The 27,132-nt window shown below is 36.0% G+C and overlaps 1 long non-coding RNA gene across 1 annotated transcript in view; it reads right to left on the bottom strand.

Moving 5' to 3' along the window:
* The window catches only part of LOC105548252, a 26,665-nt gene extending 2,028 nt beyond the window's left edge, over window positions 1-24,637 (bottom strand). Inside the window, exons 1-3 of the long non-coding RNA XR_001007366.1 lie at window positions 24,480-24,637; window positions 11,239-11,319; window positions 1,098-1,199 (exon numbers count right to left, since the gene is read on the bottom strand). This is a non-coding gene — a long non-coding RNA (uncharacterized LOC105548252). The remainder of the gene's footprint in view (window positions 1-1,097; window positions 1,200-11,238; window positions 11,320-24,479) is intronic.
* Window positions 24,638-27,132: the final 2,495 nt, after the last annotated feature.

The following is a 27,132-nucleotide window of genomic DNA, read 5'->3' as shown; positions in this document are numbered from 1 at the left end:
AAAAAAAAAAAAAAAAAATATTCAAAGTGATAAAAGGAAGAAGTGAAGCTATTAGGCAAGAAGAAGCCTGCATGAAAAAAATGATGTAAACAATACAAATTCTAGACAAGGAGCACATTCTTTGAAATAATTCAACTGACAAGTAGATTTATAGACTAGATACAGCTGAAGACAAAATTTGTGAACCAGATAACAAATTTCACAATTGTCTAGAACTTTATTTACATATTTAATAATTACTGTAACAGAACAAATAAAAATCAGACAAAGCTGTATACACAAAGATGTCTATCATGCATTCTTATTTATTTATTTATTTTTTGAGACGGAGTTTCGCTCTTTTCGCCCAGGCTGGAATGCAATGGCGCAATCTCGGCTCACTGCAACCTCTGCCTCCTGGGTTCCATTGATTCTCCTGCCTCAGCCTCCCGAGTAGCTGGGATTATAGGTGTGTACCAGCACACCTGGCTAGTTTTTATATTTTTAGTAGAGATGGGGTTTCACCATGTTGGCCAGGCTGGTCTTGAACTCCTGACCTCAGATGATCTGCCCACCTTGGCCTCCCAAAGTGCTGGGATTATAGGCATCAGCCACTGCGCCCAGCCCATGCATTCAACTTTAATAATAAAAATCAAAACTCAGAAATAATTTTTAATGTCCACTGATAGGAGACTATTAGGTTGTTATATATTCGCTCAGAATAGTATGCTTTCATTGAAACTAATTATGAAGTTTATGAAGCAAATTGGAAAATGTATGTTAAATACATTTAACATCTAAGTTTAAAAAAGCATGCTGTAAATTTCTACGGATTATAACTACATAACATAATAGAAAAAATGAGTACAAGTAAAATAACATTATAATAGTAACTGTGCTAGAAAAGTGAGATTAAACTATTTTAACTTTTCTGTAGCCCTGTGGTTAGGAGTTGAGTATTACTAATCACCTGCACCGAATAACTCTTTTAATGGAAATTTCTCAACTCCTGCATCACAGTTATAATGTGAATTTTGGAAACTCGAGTCAAAAGTTCATCACTCTTTTCTCTTCATTTATTGCAACATAAACATCTCCAACATAAAGGCATACTCTACTTTTATGCTCCACTCTTCATTCACACTTCAACTGACAGAGTCACCTCCGAAAAAGCAGGAGTTCCTGGGAAGTATCCTCAAGCCTCTTATCATTTGCAGGAGCTATGGAAACAGTACAGACTTGGAAAGCACTTTCCTGGGTCTGGCAGCGTGCCTTAAAAACTATTTAATTAATTAACAGCCCATTACCAAGTTCTTATAACAAACACCTTTTCTGACCTATTCCTCAAGGCTGGCACAGTATAAATTATTTTTATCTGAATTTTAAATACTATTCTTAGAGTGTGACATAAATCAAGTCTGAATTTCCAGTATAAATAATAATAATTTCCCATAATTCCTAACTATGCTAATACCTTATGTTCTATATAAACCATATTTAATTAAACAAGTCTATATTTGAAAGCTTTCTATTGCATACAGTTTTATCTAAGAGAATAACAGAATAATCACATGAAATCATATTTAGAATGTAACATGGTACATGAATTTCTAGCATTAGAAGAATCTTAAAGATTCTTAAAAATTAAGTGCTCCTTCAAGATTTCAAAGGTACGGATTTAAGAAAAAAGTTCTTTCATAAGATTTTCAAGGAAACTTTTTTTTTTTGAGACAGAGTCTCGCTCGCTCTGTCGCCTAGGGTGGAGTGCAGTGGCGCAATCTCGGCTCACTGCAAGCTCCGCCTCCCAGGTTCATGCCATTCTCCTGACTCAGCCTTCTGAGTAGCTGGGACTACAGGCACCCGCCACCATGCTCAGCTAATTTTTTGTATTTTTAGTAGAGATGGAGTTTCACTGTTAGCCAAGATGGTCTCGATCTCCTGACCTCGTGATCTATCCGCCTCAGCCTCCCAAAGTGCTGGGATTACAAGCGTAAGCCACTGCACCCGGCCTCAAAGGAAACTTTAAAGAGCTGTTGTTCAGTGGTGACCAGTTCAGTGAAGCTTCAGTAATGACCAGTTAATGACTGAAAACCCAATCCAAACATATCTGTTTTTAATCATGACTTTCCTGCAGAGATCAAGTTTATTCTCCTGCCTGCAAAATACAATTTCTTTCTGCTTTCTCATCATGATTAAGGTGTTTCACCTTGTACCCTTATGTTATGCAAGCCATATCTGTCTTTAAGTTGCAGAGTCAACATTTTGCACAGAATTTTTTATCCTTTGATGTCTCAATATGCTGATATTTCAGAATGAAGAAGCTTTAGACACTTTCCTGACTGACCTGAGGTGCCAAGTTTGAGGCTGAGTTCACATCAGTCCTTTCCATCATAGTTATAAACCCAACATACAGGCCTGTTATAGTTTGAACATCCCCTCTGAAGTTCATGTTGAAATTTAATTGCCATTGCAACATTATGAGGAGGTGGGACTTTAAGAGGTGATTAGGTCATGAGGGTTATGCCCTCATGAAGAGATTAATGCTGTTATCTTGAGAGTTTTGCCCCCTTTTCCTCTCTGCCTGGCACCCTGGCTTGCCCTTCTATCATGGAATAACACAGCATGAAAACCTTCACTAGACACCAGCACCATACACTTGGACTTCCCAGCCTCCAGAACCATAAGCCAAATCAATCTCTTTTCTTTATAAATTACCCAGTCTGTGGTGTTCTGTTATAGCAGCAAAAAATGGACTAAGACAAAGCCTTTAGAAAGTGCCTTTATTTCCTTTTGTCAACTACTGAAAAAAACCTGTATAGTTTGTATAATTATTAATATAAAGTAGTGAGACTTTTGAAGAAACACACCAGAATTTATATTTACACACGAGCTGTGTTTCTTGTCCTTTGTGCATATATTTATGCATTTATAATTTTAACGTTCCCTTTCAGCAACAGGTGAAACAGAGGATCATTTAAAAAGACTTAGGCCTTCACAGCACTTCACTAAAAGCCTTGTTCTTCTCCCAGTGATACTATCCCAACTTAGAACACTTTTGTACCTACCTTTGGAGGCAATTTCCTAGCCAGGGAAGAAATTTGCCAGACACTTATTCTCCCTAGGGCTAGGTTCTTCACCGGTCTGCTCATCTCCCCTCAACTTCCACCCTCATCCCTCTTATCATGTGATTCATCAGCCACAGGAAAACTATCTTGGCTAGACAGTGCTGGTACAATCCAAGGGTAAGGGCATAAGTAATGGCACCTAACTAGGATGCAGGACAGAGAAATTGCACCTGATGCCAGCTGTTCCTGTGCCAGGCGTTCCTGTTGACTGTGATTACTTTTGTGGTCACAATCAAACTGTAACTCAGTAACAGGGTAAGGATTAGATGTGTGCCCTACAACAAAAGGGGAAATATAACTAGCAAGCCCTGTTTTCTTTAATATAATTTAACATTTGTCTAATATTTCCTTTTAGATTTTATTTCAAAGCTACTTCTAAGAAAGGCAACCTTATTTCATTGATGAATTTTAAAGAAAAAAACTTCAACCCATCGTTTAAAAAAAAGATTAGAATTTAAAAATCTAATCTAAAAAGTGTGTTTTAGGTGCAGATTTTTGCAGCACTTGACGTCATTTGGCTACTGGACAACAAGTTTAAACACAGATGTTGGGATCAATTAGTTCTGAGTTCCCATCAGAGGCCTTCCCTAACATATCTGAACCTCAATTTCTCCTTCAAAACCACGTACCTAACAAGGAGATTATGAGGACTGCAAGACATATCGTATGAGAAGCTTCGTGGTATGAACTCTGACAACAGATATAGACAATAGAAAAATCACATTGGGTTTTCCTTTGCTATAACTACCTGTATTTTTAAAATTGACAAATAATTATACATACATATTTATAAGGTATAATGTGATATTTTAATATAGCTATATATTATGGAATGATTAAATCAAGCTAATTAACAAATCCATCATCTCATATGTTTAAGAATATTTAAAATCTACTCTTTTAGCAATATTGAAATATAAATTAAATACAGTCACCATGCTGTGCAGTGAATCTCTAAAGTTTATTCCTATAATCATCTTTGGATGATGATGATGATGATAATGATGTTGCTATCTAATAATTTCTGAGTATTTATTATGCAGTAGTTACTGTATCACCATTGTAACATGAAGATACTGAGGCTTAAGGAAGCTAAATAACTTTTCCAAGGTTACAAGCCAAAAAACAGCAGTGCTGGGATTTTAATCCCTATCGGTCTGACTCCAGAGCCAGTGTTATTTTCCACTATGATATGGTTACTTCATTATCTTATCAGTGATTTTAGAACCATACAGCCACTCGATTCTGCTAATCACTAAATCCTATGATCTCAGTGTTGAAAATCAAATGTTAAATCTCTTCTACTCACCCATATATCTGATTTTTAGCCTCCTTTACAAATCTGAAGGTGAGTAGGTATAAGGTGTGTGTGTGTTTAAAATGACAAAGGGCTCACTACTTACCAAGGTAGGCCATTTAATCTTTGGCTACCACTATTATTACTAAATCAGTCCTTTTAATATGCAAACAATTTTTTATACTTTCTCATTATTAGGATAATAACAATACTTCCTGACTCCACAGCATCCTGGTAGCTCTGATTTATATGATATAATTGCCTTACACTGTAGACCCAGAACTATTACAAGTAGAACTATACCAAGTAGCCTCCTCTGCCTAATAAAGTCTGCAAGAGTCTCCTTCATCTAGCTATAATAGAACCAAATAGATTCCACAATACGCATTAAGTACTTAGTTACAAAAATAATGTAATGGGGAAAAGTTCCCATATAAGGGATATGAAGTTTGATAAGCCAGCACAAAAATCACGTGGACACTATCAGAAAGTAGAGAGGAGGAGAGAGACCTAGCAAGACTTCAAACAGGAACATACGGGGCCAGCATGACGCTGACAATTACAAGCAAGAAGAGGAAAATGGGGTGGCTGTGGTAATAGATAACAAGGTTAAAAAAATTCTTTGGGGATGAAAGTCAAGGAAGGTATTCAGGTTGGAAGTAAATAAGGAAATGAAACCAAAACACAGCAAAGAGAAGCAAGCAGTTCTCTAAGTCTCAAGGGAAGATGGGGATAAGAGGCACGCAGGGGCCACGACAGCATTTGGATACAGAAATGGAAGCAGAAGTAGAGCAGTAATTAAAAGTAACTTGGGCCAGTTAAAGACCATGAAGCTTGTGACGAGGAGGATTAGAAGGCTTGAGGTCATGGTTTCCTTAATCCACGAATGGGCACATTGTTCCAGTGCCTGGAAAGTGCAGCTAAATTCCTCAGCAGCCAAACAAGATTCCTCACACTCAGTAGCAACAGACCAGACAGAAAGGCACTTCATTTAGAAGCTAACAACAAGACAAAGATGTCCTGGCTAGGCTCATCAAAGTAGGCCATTCTGGAGATGATTATTCTCTCCAGTATTTTACTCTCTAATGATACAAAAATAATTCAATGTATACCATCCATTAGGAGTTTGGGGTTCATAAAAAGATACGTAACTAAAGATCTTATTTCTTTGGAGAATACAACAGCACCTAAAATACAGGTGGAGAAATTATTTTAGTACACCCTGCCTAGATGGAAACACTGATTCCAGAGGTCTGCCTGAGAATACACCCTCATCTGTCAGGGATAATTGATGGGAGTAACATTTGTTCTACAGCTGCTATGCATTTTTTCACTTATCTTTGCTTTGAATCATTCCACTCAGCATTAGAAAATAATCATTTTGTTTCCCTCTCTCAGCACAAATAATACAAAATCAATGCAGTGATGCATGAAGGATTTCATTACAATGTGTTCCTATCACACAAGAGAGAAATCCTATACTTCGTTCAAAATTGCAAACTTAAAGGGAAAGACCAAGACAAGTGTGTGAACTCTGGATTAGTAAGCAATAATCCCTAATGTTAACAACTGTGATTCAAATTTTACTTTACATTTTATCACTAAAACACCATACTTCTAGGAATTATCAGGAAGAAGTTTACTTATTTCAATTGTCATATTTTAATTACTAGTTGCCAAAACATATCATTACGTCTTTGTCTGCCATGTTATAAGACAGGTGGTAACATTAATATGGGATTCTCTGTGCCCCAGACTTCACTAGTTCCTTCATGCTACCATTGTCAAATTAAGTCCAACAAGTCTAGAAAAGACAACTCCATTTACTACTGACCTCAAAAGCATAGCCTCTAAGAATGGGGGGTGGGCAGAGGAGAACAAACACACAAAAACTGATAACAAGAAAAAAAAACACTAAAAATACAAGAAAACTTAGATAGAATTTCATATAAATACTGAATTCAACATTCCCTAATATAACTAGCTCCAATCTTCAAAAAACTTGACTTCTTTTGTTTCCCTTATAAGAAAGGTCTCATAAATCAGCAGTAGGTGGTATTAATCAATAGAAAAATCAAAGAACAATCTAAAAATTAATATTTTGCAAAATGCCAAATCAATTAGTAAAAGGTAATCTTCGAGTTGGTGACTGGATATTTCAGACTCTTATTCCAAGGTCATTTTAGAATGTTTTCACTATACGTAATTGAAAGATATTTCATACATCATACTTCCATACTTTTGAAATATCCATGGCATTAAATATAAAAGAAAGAACAAAAAACCCTGTGATATGCATGTTATGCTTGAATTCTAGGGAGTAAAGCTTATTCTATTTTTTAAAAAATCTTTTTACTACAGTTATCCATTCAGGACTACCGCTTCCAGTAATATGGCACACTGCTAGACTATGAACTTAGTTGAAGTAGGAATATGGAAAACTTCCTTACAATGTAGGCACATAGATACTCATGTATTTCAGCCAGTATATTTAGATAAAATATATTCTAAGGTGTCTATTTCTCTAATAGGCATACAAATCTGAAATGTACCATATTTTCCTAGAATACCTGATTAATGTGAGGACCAAAATGTCCCTAGTAAATTATAAAATAATAAGATATTTAGGAATTAATCAGTAGTTGTAGTTTTCAAAAAATAATACTTTTTTTCTTTATAGAATGTTGTATCATATAAAAATGGCTGAACAATTTACAACTATTGTCTGATATCTATAATACCCCTCTTACATTTACACATTGTGTATTATATATAACATATCAAATATTATAACATGTGTGTTTCTCAAAGTGTAACCTAATATATAGCAACTATCACTATATTAAGAGTCTTGTTTTAATCAGCTTTAAGACAAATTTTTAAGTAATAATTCATGTCATAATACCATTCAACAGAATACATTTTTAGTTTCTAGAATCTCAAATAAATTAAAATACCAACTTAAATTCAAAATAATGGTATGATGTGGCAAGTATATTAACACTATTTGCCAAGCACTAAAGAAAAATAAACAAAGATGTAAATTCAGGAAGTAAATATTAAATAATGGGACCATAAGCCAAGGTTTCTCTAGCTTAAACAGAGACATGGCTTGAGAGAACTGAATCATTACATGACCAGTGGCAGTAATCAGTACAATGCTCAGTTACACTAATTTAGTTTCAGCAAACAGCAGCAAAAACAGCAATATTGTTCATTAAACTGATCTTGTCAATTTGTAAATAAGCTATTATTTGTACAATTGTTCTGGGACCTTTTTCATAAATTTATTTCAGTTTAATAGCTGTTTATCTGTATAAAAGAAATAAGTATAAAGTATGTGAAAAGTACAACTGGATTTTTTTTTTTTTAACATTACAGTGCTAGGTCAACACCAGGGGTCCATGATAATTTTTTCCTTTAAAGGTTATCTGAACACTTCTCAATGTGGAAAAATTCTGCTCCAAGCTTTTCAAAGCAGTTTTCATCATTTTATCTGATCCAGGGAACAGCCCTAAGGCTCACCCTCACTTTCAAGATTAAGCAAATGTGGCACAGGTAGGTCACCTGGCTTGACTGTAGTTATACTTTAGGCTCTGGCAGAGCTACAGTCTATGAGCCTGAAGTACAGTGCATTTTCTACAAGATCACACTAACCATAACAATGAGTTTGAACTACAATTTCAATGCTTAAAAAAAAAAAAAAGGTAAAGGCCATTTGTATTTGCTCTTTTTCAGGGCCTCTTATTCAGGGCCCTGAAGTGGGAAAGATGAGAGAAGAGATACACTTATAGGAATTCACAAGACAGAAAGCATGCAGTGAAACTAGAGAAGGGATCTGTTGGGGCATCGGCTAAGGAAGAAATGAATCCCTGTCAGCTCGAAGTGCCAACTTCCCCGTGCACCTGCGGTTAGCCACTCATGTCACGGGCAGGCTAAAAATGGAATGGTATTCCTACAAGAGGAAATTTAAAATGAAATATCCCAAAGACCAACCAGTCTCAGAACTGGACTAGGGGCCACCAGGCCTTGTTTGTCTTCAGCATGATACACAGTATGTTTTTCCAAGTACGCGTTTTAGAGGCTCGAAGTCACCTTGAGAAAGAAGTTGTGTTTTATGCCAAATATTGCTATAAATCAACTGCAGGCTCTATACTATATGTAAAGGTATAAAGACGTGTATCTGTTTTTGAAAACAAAAACCGGCAGCAAAAGGCACTTTTTTTTTTTGGAAACGGAGTCTCGCTCTGTCGCCCAGGCTGGAGCGCAGTGGCGCGATCTCGGCTCACTGCAAGCTCCGCCTCCCGGGTTCACGCCATTCTCCTACCTCAGCCTCCCGAGTAGCTGGGACTACAGGCGCCCGCCACCACGCCCGGCTAAGTTTTTGTATTTTTAGTCGAGACGGAGTTTCACCGTGTTAGCCAGGATGGTCTCGATCTCCTGACCTCGTGATTCACCTGCCTCGGCCTCCCAAAGTGTTGGGATTACAGGCGTGAGCCACCGTGCCCGGCCAAAAGGCACTTTTGAAGGAGTCAATTCCACATGCATTTTTTCAGGGCCTCTTATATGAAAGGCATTGTTCTGGACCAAAGTGAGAATAGATTCCTTGCCCACTACATGTTTATAACCATACAGGTGCTTATAATCTCATGTTGACAAAATATTACTACACTTTTTGTTTGTTTGTTTGTTTTTGAGACAGAGTCTTGCTCTGTTGCCCAGGCTGGAGTGCAGGGGTGCGATCTCGGCTCACTACAGCCTCCACCTCCTGGGTTCGTGCGATTCTCCTGCCTCGGCCTTCCATGTAGCTGGGACTACAGGCACATGCCACCATGCCCAGCTAATTTTTTTTGTATTTTTAGTAGCAATAGGGTTTCACCATGTTGGTCAGGATGGTCTCAATCTCCTGACCTCATGATCTGTCCACCTTGGCCTCCCACCGTGTTGGGATTACAGGCTTGAGCTAAGGTGCCTGGCCTTCTACACAGTTTTTTAATGTGATGACCAATATAAAAAAAAGTATATAGAAAAATGGTAGAAAAATTCTGAATTTCGGGATCATGGACAAAGTGAAGATGGAGATAAGCAGATGGATTTACATGAGGCTTTAGGAAAAGTTGAATTTGTCTTCACTCCCCCTTGTCCATATCCCACAGCAGTTTGTACCTCTGTTAGAGAATCTGAAATGGGAGAAAAGAGCTGAGGGAAGAAAAAAGGCAGATGTAAGTGACATATAAGGTAAATCCATAGGATAGGAGAGTAGAGGGGCGAAATGAGGGAAGTCAAGTGTGAGAAAATGAGGTAACAGAGATGACGAAGATTTGAGGCTACATGACTGGGAGAATGAAAATGAATGGAGCTGAGAAGAGAAATGACTGGAACATGGAAGGATGAAATGGTGAATGGTCTGGAAGAAATATTAAAACTTTGCTCTGAACATATATAATCTGAGGCATCTGATGAGCCATGTCAATTAGGAGATGCCCCTTGCTCACAATCAGAAAAGGGACTCTGGAGTCTGGGAGACATACCAGGATTCAACATGGAAATTTTGGAGTCACCCTCACATAAGAACAGGTAAGGACAGTTCAAGCGGTGGGATCAGTAAGGTCAAAGGGATACTTACAGGATGAAAAAATTAAAAGCAAGGCAGATATTGGACAAATACTGTTAGAAGAGTCTAGAGAAGCCTTTGAAGGAGAACCAACTAAAGGTACGAAAGTAAAGAAAACAAGCAAGGGAAAGTGTTCAGGGTTGTAGAGAAAGTGAGCAGATTAAAGATGCAGGACTAACCCTGAAACTAGTGTCCAGGTATCTCATCGCCACAGGCTGTTTCCAAGGACCTAGGAATGTGCTCATTGCGTCAGATGTTTTTGCAGGAGTAAGAGATTTAACTATAATTGGTTAAGACCCCTGTCACTTTCCACTCTGACTTCCCCACCATCACTGTGTCTGCTGTCATTATTACAGTTATCAGCGAACATTTTTTGGATTTGCCTAAGGAGTATTTGAGTTGGGAATATATTAACTCTTGAGTTGTACGAACCTGTCTGTGATTTACAGTCACTTTTGAGTATGATTAAGTAATTGGCAGAGCCCTAGGGTAGGAATGATTTCCAGGAATATCTTCCATTCTTTTGTGCCGACTTACCTGGAGTCATGACTTAAGCACAAGGATTGTAATACATGTTCTATAAAGCTCAGGGTGGGGAATATGTGAGTAGTGAAGCAGCCATACATGGAAATATATGGAGCCATGAGCTCTTCTATAGAAAAATCCTTCCAATCATGAAACAGAACATTTTAAACAGAGGATTCTCTTTTCTATGTCTGGTCAAAACAGAAATTCTCTTCTCATCAGCTTAACAAATGAAAACACACCAGACCAAAACAGAAAACAAATTCTTTTTCGATAAAAATGATAAAAATACAATCTACCAGCACGTCCATGTTTGTAGAACATAAATTTGCAGGAGTACTACAAACAGGTCTGTGTGAAGAGGAACATATTTTATGCAACTCAACTGTCAATACTAAACCATGTTAAGATGATTTAAAGAAAATATGGATCGTTTTTACACTCAATCTTTCAAAACTACATTACAAAATTTTCATTAGACAAAGGTAATCAGGCTTTATATAGTAAAAAAAAATAGATAAGTGATATAAAGATATACAAGGCAGTTAAGAGGAATGTTATATTTTAAAACTCTGCAATATTTGTAGTATTTGGTAGCTTTTAAAATGTGTAATTGTTGTGATTTATAGTCTCATTCTAATCATTTACCTTTTCATCTAACTTTATATTCATAACTTAGTCTTAAAGAGTGTGTTCACACTGTATATGCTTCAGGTTACACAAAACTTGACTTTTTCCCTCATTATGAAGTTTGCCTTCAAGAGCCAATGTCAGTAGAGCTGTGGGGACAGAATTCAGATTGCAATAGATTAAAGATAATTAAAACTCTTCATAAAAAGACATCATAAAAATAGAAGAATTGGTAGAAGATATCCACAACACATTTAACAAAAGATTAGTATTGAGGGTATAAAAACAGTATTGAGGGTATAAAAACAGTATTGAGGGTATAAAAACAGTATTGAAGGTACAAAAACAGTATTGAGGGTATAAAAACTCCTATGAATCAGCAAGAAACAACCCAAGAGACAAACAGAAAAAGGGGCTAAAGATATGAAAAAGCACATCAGAGAAAACATAAATGATCTTCAAAAATTAAAACAAATCTTCAAAATTAAAAATCTTCAAAAATTAAAAAAAGCTCAAGCTAATTATAAATGAGGGTAATGAATACATAAAATCACAAGATGTTTATTCATACCCTGCAGACTGGCAAAACACTTAAATATACTACGAAGTACTGTTGAGGTTATGGAGCAATGGGAACTTTCATCAGCTGTGGGAGCAAGTATTAACTGGCACAACCCACTTTGGAAAACAATTTGGCAATACCAAGCCAGGTTAAAGTTCCACGGCCTTGTGAAGCAACCATATAAAAAAAATCTGGAAAAATTCCTATACATGTACATAGTCTATAAGAGAAATAGAAAAAAAAAAAAAAACCAGAAATATTCCAAATGTTTTTCTTTTCTTGATTCTTTTTCTTTTTTGAGACAGAGTCTTGCTCATCACCCACGCTGGAATGCAGTGGCATGATCTCGGCTCACTGCAACCTCCGCCTCCTGGGTTCACATGATTCTCCTATCCTAGATTCCGAGTAGCTGGGATTACAGATGTGCATCACCACGCCCGGTTAATTTTTGTAATTTTAGTTGAGATGGGGTTTTGCCATGTTGATCAGGCTGGTCTCGAACTCCTGACCTCAGGTGATCCACCCACCTCGACCTCCCAAAGTGCTGGGATTACAGGCATGAGCCACAGCACCCGCCCTCCAAATGTTTTTCGATAGGCAAAGTGTAAGTAAATCGGGTTATATTCATACAGCAAACTCCAAAACAGCAATGAAAAATGAACAAGTTGCTGTCTCATATAAAAGAATCTCAAAATGTTAACTTTGAATAAAGTAAAATTACTATAAAAACATACAAAGAATGTTTTCATTTTTATAAAAGCGATTAAAAATCTGCACAACTAAGCAACAGTGTTTAGGAATGCATACATTTGTAATGAAACTAAATTAATAAATAATTCAATAAAATCCAGGACATTGCTTAGCTCTGAATCAGAGTGCACAGCGTGTTTTGGATGGGCACTATCATGGCTTTCAGTATTGTTACTGTTCTATTTTTTATGTGAGCTTTCATTTTATTACTGTTTTTAAAACTATATCCATGTGTTATACTCTTTTGTATGTATAATATTTTACAAAATAAAATTTGTAAAAGAGATTAGAGGCAATAAAAGTACACTAACTTTTAATAAAAGTTAAATTAAATTAAAATAACTTTTAATAAACGGATGAAGAAGGTGATGGTATAAATAACTGACAAACCACAAACATCTCCCTACTCAAGGGTACAAATACAGGCAACAAAGAGAAATAATCTTGTTTTAATTTTTCTTAATAGAACTGTAAGTTATCCTTAGGTTAATATTTGGATACGTAACATCCCATTTTTACACAATATTAGTAGCCTGAATTTACAAAGTTGTCTATCCCTGGATCATAAAAAATTCTTGTAGTATATCCTCAACTTTCTCAGTACTACCTCTTTTAGATAGTGAGCTCCAAATCTCTGAGCCTGCCAACAGTCAGCCACGGAGCTATAAAATTCAGGCTCAAGTAACAGGTGTACAGTTTTTCAAGTATAATTCTTACTCTTAAAAAAGATGAAAGCATAGTTGGAAATATAACACCATACAACTGCCTAATGTAGCACTTACTAGCACCAAAGAAAACACTTGGGCAGCTCAGGATGTAGTAGTTTCAGGATATATACAAAAAGCAGGTTGTAGAAACTTTTGCACCTACCTAATATCATGCTAGTAACTAACTTTTTTCCTACAATTTGGGAGCAGCAAAGCAGCTGTGTATGGGAGAAAGCAGATTCACACATCTGAAGTCAGAAGTCTAGACAGTCTTAGTTACTTCACTTACAAGTTTGTGAAGTCTACCATTCATGAAGCAACTGGAAATTTGAATACTGACTAAATATATAATGATATTAAGAAATGATTATTATTTAGGTGTAATTATGTTTACGTTCAAAAGAATAAGTCCTTACTTTAGAGAGATACATACTGAAAGATTTGCAGATGAAATCATGTCAGGATTTTGCTTCAAAATAAGAAAGGGAAAGGGAAGTGAGTGGGAATAGAGATGCAACGCAATTGCTCATAAGTCACTAATTGTTGTGGTTGTGTGACAGGTACACGGGGTTAGACTATTCTACCTATATTTTAAAAATATGTTTAAACACTTATAAAACAAAAAGATGCACACACATCCCATATATTTTTTTCTCTAGGCTAATATTTTAAACTTCCATTGTCTTCCAAACTTGCTTTTTCCTCTTCCTTCCATCATGACCCCTTCCCTCTTTCCAATCCCTTCTCCACACTCCAGCCAGAGTAATTTGTTTTCTCAAATGCAAAATGTTTTCAATGACTTTCAATCACTGCCCGCTATCTGCAGAATAAAGGCCACAATTCCTTGTCAGATTAATGGCTCGAATTCCTACTCACCTCTCCAGAGGATCTCCTGCTTCTTCTGAGCCACTGCAATTCACTGAAGAAGTATGCCGTCTCAGCTGTGGTGCTCTTAGCCCTGACACACTCTTTACACAGCCCCTTCTTTATCTAGTTAACTCCTACTCACCCTTAGATCCCATCTGAGGCCTCACTATTCCTTACAAAACTCTCCCTGACAAACAGCCGGCCTACCTGGCCTTCCTATGTGCCGCCCAGCACCTGCACCCAGCTCTAATGTAGCACCTACTACACTGTAAGACAAGTGATTTTACTTACATATCACCCAAATAGGCTACAATTCCCTGACTTAAAAACATGACAGGTTCACCTTTGCACTGCCAAGATCTGGAATACTGCATACCGCAACTAGAAAGCCCTCAGTGAATATTTGGGCAACTGAGAAATCATCTTACTCTCTCATATTTCCTACACTTCTTCATCAAAGAAAGGAAAACCTAACCAAATTTTGGTTATCAGATGGGCTAACGATAATCATTTTAGTGGAAAGGAGAGGAGGGGAGGAGAAGATCTAATATTTATTTGTAATTACTATCTGCCAGTCATTGTTCCAAGCCCTCTATTTATATTGTTCACTTAGTCAGAAAACCCAAGGTATTTGTTAAAAATACAGATTCCTGGGACACATCCCAGAATTACTAAATCAGAATTTCTTGGGGCAAGACCTCAGGAATCTATTTTTAATAGATGCCTCATGCATTTATGATAGTAAGTCAACTTTAGGCATAACTGGCCAGCAGTAGAGACCAAAAGAAAGTTCATATATCAAGGACATTTTACAATTTGAAGTCAGTTATTACAAACTATATATTATTTGATTATGCTCTATGGGTTTGCCAATACTACTACTGTAGGCAGGACCACTGACAGTTGTTTCTTAGTCTATAAAATGAACAAATATTCTATTACACTGGAAAATTTAGACAGCTTCATGGCAGTGTCTTTTTCTGACACCTAAATGTAACATCATCAAAGACATAAACTGTTTTAGGTAAAAGCTGGGTGGTCATCTGTGTAAGCAACTAAGGATAAATATATTAAATTTATTTAAAGTAAATTTATTACATTTACTAACCAGTAATTAAAGTAATCCAATTACTTTACAATTAGAATTTGACAAAAAAAAATCGTCAAAACAAAGAATGATGTCCTGCTAATGAATTATTCTTTACAAAATTTGGAACAGAAAAATTCAATGTACTTTAATCATTCAAAAGATAGTATCGTACTTTCCAAAATCAAATCCACATTCTGAAACAAAATGGAACAAGTCAATTTCAACAAGAAAAACCTCCCCTCCTCTCACTATTCTAAACTTTTATCATATAATACACTAGAATGAGCTAACCACATCCAGTATCTTACTATAGACGTTAGCAGAACAGCCATTACATCTACACAGCATTAAAAATGTAAACCACAAACCAGCCTATGTCAACTACATTCTTAAAATCAATGTTCTATAGCCTCTTAGTTTCTTGTTTTCTCATGCTTGACTATGATTTATCAAGTTTTCATTTGGGAATAGAAAACATGTTTTAATATATGTAGCTTTGTACAAAACCAGTATTTAAGGTTTCAGCTAGTTTTATTAGGAAACATTATTCTAATTACAAAATATACCTTTGCAGTAAAAATGAATATATGTCCTACTTAAAATTTTCAAAGGAGTTATTCTTTAATATTTTAGAGCATTCTACAACCTTGCTACTTAAAGTGTGATGCTGCAGGTCCGCATTACCGGCATTACTTTGTAGCTCGTTTGAATTGTACAAGTATGGGCCCCCATCTCAGACTTCATGAACCAGAATTTGCAATGTTAACAAGATCCCCAGGGCATTTCTATGAGAAGGGATACTTTGTAATTTTCATAAATCATTTGAGTCCCCTGGATTCAGTATCAGTCATGGACTAATGACCTGCATGACCTTGGGGAATCCATGGGCCCCGGGCTGTCCAATAGAGCTCTCTGGTGTGACAGAAAAGTGCTATACCTGAGCGGTCAAATACAGCAGCCACTGAACACAAGAGCCCTTAAAATGTTACTACTAGGACTGAGGAACTAAATCTTTACTTAATTTTAATTTATATTTGAATAGTACCATGTGGCTATTAGCACAGGTTTAGAAACTACTTATAAAATCCCTTCCAGCTCTAAAATATTACAATTCTGGATATAGAAAAAATGATTTACAAAATTGTTTTCAAGATACTATTTAAAACAAATGTCTGTTGATCACCTACTACGTGTCAAGCACGCAGGCCTCATGAATGAACAAAACTAAACAAAATTCTTATCCTCATGGCCTACAGACTTGCAGAGAGAAAAAGACAACAAAAACGAATCTAATAAAACACATCATTATTCGAAGATAATAAAGCTATGAAAAAATAGAGCAGATTAAACAAGGAAGAAGAATACTGGTATGAGGGGGATGAGGGTTGGTAGCATTTATACATGGGGTGCTAAAAGAAGGCCACTAGGAGAAATTGGTATTTGAGCACAGACTGGAAACAGATTAAGAGCTAGCCATGTAAATATTAGGGGAAAGATGAACAGCTATTGGAAAGGTCCTAATGTGGACATGGGTGTGATGTGAGAAAGAGCAAAGAGTCCGAGAAGCTTGTTCTGAGTGAGCAATGGCAGGAGGAATAGAAAATGGAGTCAGAGAGGTCAGAAAGGAAACAGCGTGGGGGAACAGAGTCATGGATCACATAGGGAATTGCAGGCTACTGCGAGATCTTTGGCCTTTACTCTGAGGAGCCATTGTAAAAGAGCAACATGTCAGGTCTTACACTTTTAAATGATCTCTGTGGCTTCACTGTGTCACCCAGGCTTTGCAGTCATGTGATCTTGGCTCACTGCAACCTCAAAATCCTGGGCTCAAGTGATCTTCCCACCTCCCTTTCAGGTAGCTAGGACTACAGGAATGAGCTACTGTGCCCAGCTAATTATCTATTTTTATTTTTGTAGAGATGGGGGTCTTGTTTTGTTGCTCAGGCTGGTCTCGAACTCCTGGCCTCAAGTAATCCTCCCACCTCAGCCTCTCAAAGTGCTGGGATTAAAGACTTGAGCCACCATGCCCAATTTGGCTTCACTCTTGAGATCACCCTACAAAGGTACTAGGGCAGGGAGAACAGTTAAGATTTTACTGCTAGATTCCTGGTGAGAATGATGACGGCATGGTTCACAGTGGTAACAGGGGAAATGGTGAGAAGTGGCTCAATTCTGGTTATATTTTAAAGACAGATCTAACAATCACCCATGAAAAATAAGAATGTGCTATCACAGAAAGAAGAGTCAGAGTTGACTTCAAAGTTGTGATCTAAGCAACTGGAAAAATGGAATGGCCATCAACTGAAATGGTAAAAACTATAAATAAAACAGGTTTACAGGGTAATGTAAAGAACTGAGTTTTTGAAATGTCAAATTTGAGATATCTCTTATGAAATCAATTGCAGATGTATTACATAGATGTATAAACAAGTCTGGAGTTCCATGAAACTGCCTGAGCTCGGGATATAAATTAGAAAGCCAGTGGCAGATAGAGAATACTTACCAGAAATTGGATAAGATAATAAGAGCAGTGAGCATACATAGAGAAGATAAAAGGACCAAGACTTATAAGAGTCAAAACAAAAGTTAAGAAGTAACTCAGAAGGAGATTAATTAACAACAAATCATAAAATAAATATCCCGTGTGGAAGGAAGAAAATGAAGACTACAGTGTCCTTGAAGTCAAGGGAAGAAAGTATTTCAAGGAGCATAGAGTGATCAATTGTGTCAGATACTTAAAAAAGCAGTTACAGTGGGGAGGTAGAGGCAAAGCTTGATTTAAATGGATTCAAGAGAAAATGGAAAGAAAGGAAATAAGAGATGGGAGTGGGGACAACTTTTGCAAAGCATTATAAAGAAAGCAAACAAGAGGATCACTAGCTGCAAGGAAAAATGGAGCCATACAAGGAGGGTTTCCTTGTCTTTATTTTGTTGGTTTTTTTTTTTTAAAGAAGAGCACACAGCTGGTTTGTATGCTAATAAGAAAGATCCAATAAAGAGAAAAATCAATAATATAGGACAGAGTTCTGTAAACTATTTGGTCCATGGGCCAAATCTAACCTGCTGCCTGTTTGGTACAGCCTACAAGCTGTGAATGACTTCTACCTTTCTAAATGGTTAAATAGAAAAATAAAAAGAATAGTAATAATTAACATATGAAAATTATATCATACTCAAATTTAATAAAGCTTTATTGGAACACAGCTATGCTCATCATTTATGCACTGTTTATGGCTGCTTTTGTGTGACAATAGCAGAGATGAGTTGTGATGGAGATCACAGGTGACATTCTCATTGATTCCCACTATTGCTCAGTTCACTATGAGTCACAGTGACAGTTAAAACTTGACAGCATTTGGAGTACCATGCATATCACCTTACCATGACTCCTGTATTACTTTTTTCATTACTATTGCATATGTCAAAAGAAGAAACAAGATAAATAAACTTCAAGTGTCATGCTTTGAAGGCACAATGGAGTGTGGATTATTCTGCTATATAATTACATGGCAAATAACTTTGTTTATTATGCAGTGACACTGTAGTTATACTAAAACAATACAATAAATGACAACATTACTAACATTACTAGCATAAGCACTCATCAAAATATTACCAACCAGCAGTAAAGTGATGGTTAAAAAAACAGTAAATTTAAAAAAAACAATATTCCATCACATAGAACTTCACAAAATGTAAACATGAAAATGAAGCTGCAACCAAAGTAACTTTTCAAATGGCACATTTGTTAGACAAGCAAAGAAAGCTATTTACCAATGGTAAGGTAATTAAATTATATTATATTGTAGCAGATACATGCTTATAAAGAAAATAAACTCGTTTAAGACTGTTAGCATTTTGGTGATACCCCTGTCCAAAGAGCTGCGAAACTTGGAAGCAACATTAACATGCAATTTAAAAACAAGGTAAATGGTTTCAAGTTGTTTTCCTTGGCTCTTTACATGTCAACTGACATACAGATATGGCTTAATTGTTATTGTTTATTTGAGGAGTCAAAGCTGAGTTTGAAGTGACCTGGAAAATTAGTCTCTATGAATGAACATTCTCTGTGGAATAACTACAGGCAAAGATTAAAGGTGTTAATGATTAAAGAACTTTAATTAAAGTAGTTTAAAGGTTAAACAAATTGAGAAAACACAAATTCAGTACAATCTCAAGTAGAACCTGCTAAAATGTGTTACAATGGATGGTGGCAAAAATGTGTAGGATAGAAAAAGGCTTAGTTTGACAAATTTAAAAAGCTAGTGAACATTTTGGGTGCTTAACGGTTGTGGTTATTCACTGTATTACTTATCAGCAGGTACTTTGTGAAAAATACTCAAATCTATCATGTGTTATTGAACCAATAGTGTCACTTATAAAATTCATTTGATTTCATGGATTTAACAATCATTCTGTGAATTCTATCATGAGTAGAAGCTGAATATCCTGATGTGCCTGACCCACTAATTTGATGGGTTTAGCAGTCATAAAGTTTTATTGCAGTATTTTGAGCTTAGGCTGAAACTTTTCAGAATAGGAAAAACTGCTGTAGACCATTGAATGCAGTCGTCCCCAACCTTTTTGGCACTAGGCACTAGTATCATGGAAGACAACTCTTCCATGGATGAGGGTCAGGGGCGATGGTGTTGGGATGAAACTGTTCCATTTCAGATCATCAGGCATTAGATTCTCATAAGGAGTGTGCAACCCAGATCCCTCGCATGTGCAGTTCACAATAGAGTTAACACTCCCATGAGAATCTGATGCCTCCACTGAGCTGACAGGAGGCAGAGCTCAGGTAATAATGCTCGCTCACCCGAGCATTACCTCCTCCTATGTGGCCTGGTTCCTAAAAGTACAGGGATGGATCCCTGGGTTGGGGACACTTACTGTAACGGCTTTGGAAATTAGCTTTTGCTGCAGACTTTCTAATGTATATTAATTAATGCAATCTAAAATCACAAGAAACCATAGAATGTACAAGTTAATACTGCAGTAAAATCATTGTAACAACTAATATTTGAATCACAAGATTCAAATGTTGAGCTGCTATATCAACTTCTCATCCTGTCAAAAATTAAAATAAGAGCCAGGCAAGGTATAGTCCCAGCTATACCAAGGGTTGAGGCAGGAGGATCACTTGAGCCTAGGAGTTCAAAGCCAGCCTGGGCAACATAGCCAGACTCTGTCTCTAAAAATAAGCAAATAATAATTTAAAAAAACAAGAAGCAAGATATCTATTTTCACACAAATTTTGCAGTAGATACATTTTCTGAGCTCAGTTTATGATTTCAATATTCCAGCAGCATTTTTTGGACCTTGACGCAGTGCACAGAAATTTCCTTATTTCAAAATCCATTTGTCAGTTACAAAAGACCACATATTGCATGACTCTATTTATATAAAATGTCCAGAAAAAGCAATTCTATAGAAACAGAAACTACATTCATGGTTTCTTAGGATGGGGATGGGAGGCCTGGGCTGAGGGCAGGGAATGATGAATAATGGGTATGGGATTTCTCTTGGGGGAATAAAAAATGTTTCAAAATTAGGTAGTGATACTGGTCTCATATCCTGTGAATATACTAAATAATAATTATACACTTTAAATATGTGAACTATATGATATGTGAAACATATTTCAATAAGGAATTTTTTAAAAATCCATTTGACTGTGCAACTGAGGAGCTTCCACCTAATCTTCAATTGGAAGTATTTTGCACTGTAATGAAATTCTAAAAGGCAAATATCAAGAGATGAATTTAAAGAATTGCATAAAAAACTTCCAAATTATGAATGTGCATACATGCTAGTAGACTAATATCTGTATTTGGCAAAACCTATATGTGTGAAAAGATATTTTAAATATGAAATATGTAACATTTCAACACAGGTCAGTATGACAGATGAATATTTAAAATACTAATGACAGGAAACATTAATGTTGAACCCCAGTCAAGCAAAACATTACCTCAAAAGAAATAATTCTATTATTCACATTAGTAAATCTATATTACAAATTTCAAGATACTTTGTTATTGTTATTACTAATATTATTATATTTTCAATTTTCTCAATAAAATATATGGAAATTTGTCCTTTCTCTTGTATTACAAGTACCTACATAATATTCTTCATTTTGCCTCTTGGCCTACAAAACCTAAAATATGTACTATCTGGCCCTTTACAGAAAATGTTTGCCAGCCTTTGATATAAGACATAGAAGAGATAGATGTTATAAAATTCTTTTGAATAGACACAAAAAGAAAGCTATTGCACCAATAATTGGTTTAATTCAACTTTTAAAAAGTCTATTTGAAATGATTAGGCATGATTACTAACATGAAGATAGGGCATACAATAATCAAAATGCATTAAAGAAAACGCTGAAGACAACTGGAGGAAGGGATCTGATGGAAGTCATGCATTACAGTATCTTTGTAAAAACCCAAAGGACACCTTAAGATCAGTACTTGAATATGACATCAAAGGAAGTCAGATGGTTGTCCTCCCCTTCTAACCAAAAAACTTTCTCGATGTGGGGGGAAAAGGGTCAACCTGACAATCATCAAAAACAAGGTCACAAAAGAAGGTAAGGCATTTATAGAAATAGCAATCTTTGGCTTTGTAAATAGAGAAAGTTACAAATCAGACTAACACCAGCCTGGCAGAGAAAACAAATGCATTATTTGTACTTGGAAGGGTAATCAAGGGATGCAATCTGAATTATGCTCCTCTAATGGAGATGATCATTTCTACCTTTGTGACATATCTAGAATTCATTTTAAAAGGCAATGAAAGAAATGAGCTCTCATGACCTATATCACCTCGCAAAGGCCCGCCTCATCTCTTAACACTATTGCATTGATGGCTGAGTTTCAACACATGAATTTTGGGAAGAAACAGACATTCAGATCTTAGCAGCACTTATTTTCCAAAAATCAAAGAAGTATCAAAAAGTTGATTAATGTAACATAACCATGTTCACAATACCCCTTTATTAACAAATGTTAATATTTTACCATTCTGCTTCCTATTTTTTATATAAAAAGTACATTACAAAGAATACAATTCCTTCCTATACCTCTCTTCCTTCCCACAACTAGACACTCATAAATCTGATTTATGTTTTTTTACTATACTATACACATTTCTCTGAACCGTATATTGTGGCTTTATGTGTTCTTAAAATTTCACTGCTTTGAAACTGCTTAAATTCTGAAATTTGATCTTCTTTTCCTTAATATTGTATTTCCAATATATATTTTCATGTTAATATGTAGAGATTTAGTTAAGATTATGTGCAGTTGAATATTCTACTTTATGAATATATCAGAGTTCTCTCATCCATTTCCTAAAGATAGAAATTCATTTCCAAAATAACTAAAAGAGTATAATTGGATTATTTGTATCACAAAGAATAAATGTTTGAGTGGAAGAATATCCCATTTTCCATAATGTGATTATTAAGTATTACATGCCTGTATCAAAATATCTCATACAACCCATAAATACACATACCTATTATGTACCCACAAAAATAAAAAATAAAAGAAAAACAGAAATTTGTTTTCAATTTTTTACTATTACAAATAATGCTGTAATATATAAACTCATATATACATCTTACACATGTGCAGGAGTTTTTCTCAGAACAAACAGTGTGTGAACATCCCTTTTTCTCCGATCCTAACCAGCACTTGGTATACCCCAGATTTTTGGATCTTGCACTTTTAAGTGTGAGACACTAACTGGTTTTGTTGACTTGCATTATTCTATTAGTATGGATCACGTGACCTAAGAATGAGTATGAGCTTTTTTGTATACATTTATTGGCCATTAATGTCATTAAACTTTGCATTTCTTTTATTGGGTGCTTTGTCTTTTGTTTATTGATTCGTATGAGTTTGCATATACTATGGATAATAACCTTTTATGTCTTACATATATTATAAAACTATTTTCCCAGATGTGAATTGTCTTTTGTCTCAGTTTATAGTATCATTTTCCCCCTTCAGGAATTATTTGCTTAGAGGGAATCAAGCTTAGTCATTTCCTTTCAGAGTTGTATTTCTCCAGTTCTAAGAAATATTTTTCCGTACCAAGGTTATACAGACATCAGAAAATCAATTCTACTAGTACACTTAAAATTTGATTACACATCCAGGTCTTCAACATATCTGGACTTTATTTCTCCATATGATGAGATTTTTTAAAAACCTCATTTTTTATATGGAAAGCCTACCATCCTTGCACTTTTATCGAAATGTCCACTCCCCTCCACTCTATTTTCTTTCTTTCTTTTCTTGAAAAAAGGTCTCAGTCTGTTGTCCAGGCTGGAAGTGTGATCACAACTCACTGCAGCCTTGGCCTCGCAGTCTTGGGTGATTCCCCCACCTCAAGTCTCCCTAGTAGCTGGGACTATAGGCATGCACCACCACACCTGGTTACTTTTTTGTATTTTCTGTACAGACAGGGTTGCTCTATGTTGCCCAGGTTGGTCTCAAACACCTGGGCTCAAATGATCCACCCACCTTGCCTTCCCAAAGTGCTGGAATTACAGGCGTGAGCCACCATGCCCGGCCACTCTATTTTATTGACTATAGCACAACTACAGTTATGTCCCAAGTTCCCATACACAAGTGGGTCTCATTATTAGCACTTTTCTCTGTTCCAGTAAATTGTCTGTACCTATAAAAACACAAAATGATTTAACTTATTGCTGTGGTGTGAATATTTGCTTCTCCTTAAAATTAATGTTGAAACCTAACACCCAAGGTGAATGGTATTAAGAAATGGGGCTTTTGGGAGGTGATTGAGGGCTCTGCCCTAATAAACAGGATAAATATCCTATAAAAGAGGCTTCAGAGAGCTTGTTTTGCCCCTTCTGTCATGTGAGGATGCACAGAAGGTGCCATGCATGAGGAGCAGGCTCTCACCAGACACTGAATCTCCTGGTGCCTTGATGTTGAACTCTCAGCTTACAGAATTGTGAGCAATAAATTTCTGTTGTTTATAAATTACCCAGTCTCAGTATTTTGTTGTAGCAGCACAGACCAAGACACTAACCCATTAAATATCTTTTCCAAGAGTCTTACAGTTATTACAGGGCAAAGATTAAACCCAAATTATCTAATTCCAAGCCTCTTCCTACAGAGCCAGTAAGCATTTGCAATACAGCCACAAAACACCATAGGAAATAATCAATTAATTAATTTTACCAGGGGTAAAAACATCATTATGTATCTTCCCCACCCCCTTATGAAAGTGAAGGCTACCACAGAAGATGGAATAGAATGAGTGGTATTAGTTTGAGTATTTAGTATCTACCTTTAATTATATAACCTGCAAGGTCCTTTTCATTAGTGACAAGTGAGGACATAAATCCACTAAACCACCACTCAGACTCTAAATTTACATTTGTCCTGACCATATTTCACTCACTACCTTAATTTTCTCATGTTTGTGTCCTCCTCTGTATACTAAATAAAGTACATAGTCAGAGTTCTATCCCACATCTTAGTTACCATGAAAACCAAATAATCCCCAGAATCTGATTGTCTCTACATCTCAAGACACAAAAGCCTTTTAAAACCAGTGGCTCTAAACCTTGTTGGGTAATGGTCCAAAGATTTAATAAATATTATGGACCCACTCATAAGAGAAAAATTGATTTTACATAAAATTTCAGAACATTTATGACCCTTCCGAAGACAATACATGAACAAATAGACTCTCAAGTTAAGAACCTCTATTTGTGGTGGGGTGGGGGAGTGTTGAAGAAGAAATATATAGAAAGCTTTTCCTTAAAACAAATTACTCTATGAAGTGATCCTTTTACTGTGACGCCTTTATGTGCTTCTTCCCTTTCCTTACCCTTTCATGAACCAGCAGCAAACCTGCTAGCCAAGGAAAGATGAATGAATTCCCTTCACAGCCTTTCAATATATTCATCAAAGGTAACATGTGAATAATAGAACCCCATTCCTATTCTTCTCTCCAGGAAGTGAGTAAATAACTTCCACATACCATTAAGTCATCAACTCTGGACATATTTTACTTTATAAATCTATCAATTATGTACCAAAGATGACTTGAGAAACCAGTGTTTTCATATCATCTAGAAACCAAATGCCTTTAGAGGGTAGGTACATAAAGCAATTGTTTAATATTTTGTTTTCAGGAAGGATCTAGCATAGACTCATATGTAAATATATTATTAATAATAAATTATCTAAAAATGGCAATGACTATAAATTATTATGCAAAATGTGTTACTGAAACAAAATTCAATGCAGGAATCCTTTTTTTGGAGGCTGGGGGTGGGGTTTAGACTACAGAATTTTCCCATACATGAGGTACCAATAACCACATTTTTGCTATAGAAAATATCCAAGTATCTAGAAAGTGAGATAAATATTGAAAAAGTATCTTGTATTACCTTATGAAATATCTTCTGTTTTTCAATAAACTTGGTACTTTTGAGGAAAAATGCTAAACTGTCATGATCCAAAAATTAAATCCTATCACATTTACGGAGAAACTTCTTGCAAACATTGAACTTTCTTTGAAGTGAGTTGATTCTTGACAGAAAGATTAACATGAGTGTGAAAGGCAAATAAATCTCGGGACCCCAAAAATCACTAAGCCAAGGGAAAAGTCAAGCTGGAAACTACATCAGGCAAACCTGCTTCCCCTTTTATTCCTAAATAAGATAGCTACAAACATAAAAAAGCTACATAGCTACATACCTCTCTCACAATTTGCCCACAAGGAAATTCCTTGTGGGCCTCAAGATCTTTTTTTTTTTTTTTTTTTGAGATGGAGTCTCGCTCTGTCGCCAGGCTGGAGTGCAGTGGCACGATCTCAACTCGCTGCAACCTCTGCCTTCCAGGTTCAAGCAATTCTTCTGCCTCAGCCCCCAGAGAAGCTGGGACTACAGGCGCCCATTACCACGCCTCGCTATTTTTTTTTTTTTTTTTTTTCGTATTTTTGGTAGAGATATGGTTTCACTATGTTCGCCAGGATATTCTCTATCTCTCCGCCTGGGCCTCCCAAAGTGCTGGGATTACAGGCGTGAGCCACCGCGCGAGGCCAAAATCTTTACTCTATGTTAAACAGTTCTGTTGAATTTCACCCTGGCAATAAATGATAGCGTATCTTCACAAGTCCAGGACAGAAAGTCATCCCTCTGCTCAACTGAGGCAAATGCATATCTGATTGCTTTCTCTGCCTTACTGTTTATGTAAAAATGCAGATTCACTGAGCCAGACTGAATTGTATATTCAGTGAATGGCTGATCAAGGACTCAAACGAATGTAATCTTTTGTTTCTTATCTACTTATGACCTGGAAGTCACCCCCTCACCAAACCAATGTTTGGTCACATACTGATTGATGTTTCATGTCTTCCTAAAATGTATAAAAGCAAGCTGTACCCCGATCACCTTGGGCACACATTGTCAGGACCTCCTGGGGATATGTCACAGTGCATCCCTAACCTTTGCAAAATAAACTTTCTAAATTAATTGAAACCTGTCTCGGATATTTTGTGTTCACATGGGGAAAAATTACAGTTAAATGTCCTGTAAAGGATTTAAAGAGATATTACAAATTTAATGAATGTTCTAAACATAAAATATAAAATCACATTTTTAATTACTTTAATTCTTATCAATTTTTTCAAAAACATTATAAACAGTATTCTTAAGCACCATACAGTGTCTGTGACTGCTCACACCATGTAATTTGAAAATATTTTAAATTGAGTAAATTACTGCTCCTTAAATTACATTTATCCAGATAGGCAGAGAAAACTGAGAAATCAGTAATTAAACAAACGTACAGAGTTTATGTTCTTCTAAAATATAGACAACATGCACATGGAACATATCTATTTTAAAGATAAATACTTGAGAATTTCTCATAAATTTTTTTTAAAATCACACTGACATTTTAGTACCTTCCACTGAAACACTACTGGT

The sequence above is a fragment of the Mandrillus leucophaeus genome, unplaced genomic scaffold (assembly GCF_000951045.1).
Source record: "Mandrillus leucophaeus isolate KB7577 unplaced genomic scaffold, Mleu.le_1.0 Scaffold405, whole genome shotgun sequence".
In the NCBI taxonomy this organism is placed as follows: Eukaryota; Metazoa; Chordata; class Mammalia; order Primates; family Cercopithecidae; genus Mandrillus; species Mandrillus leucophaeus.
Note: the sequence above shows the minus strand (reverse complement) of the source record. Positions and strands in the feature narration are given on the sequence as shown.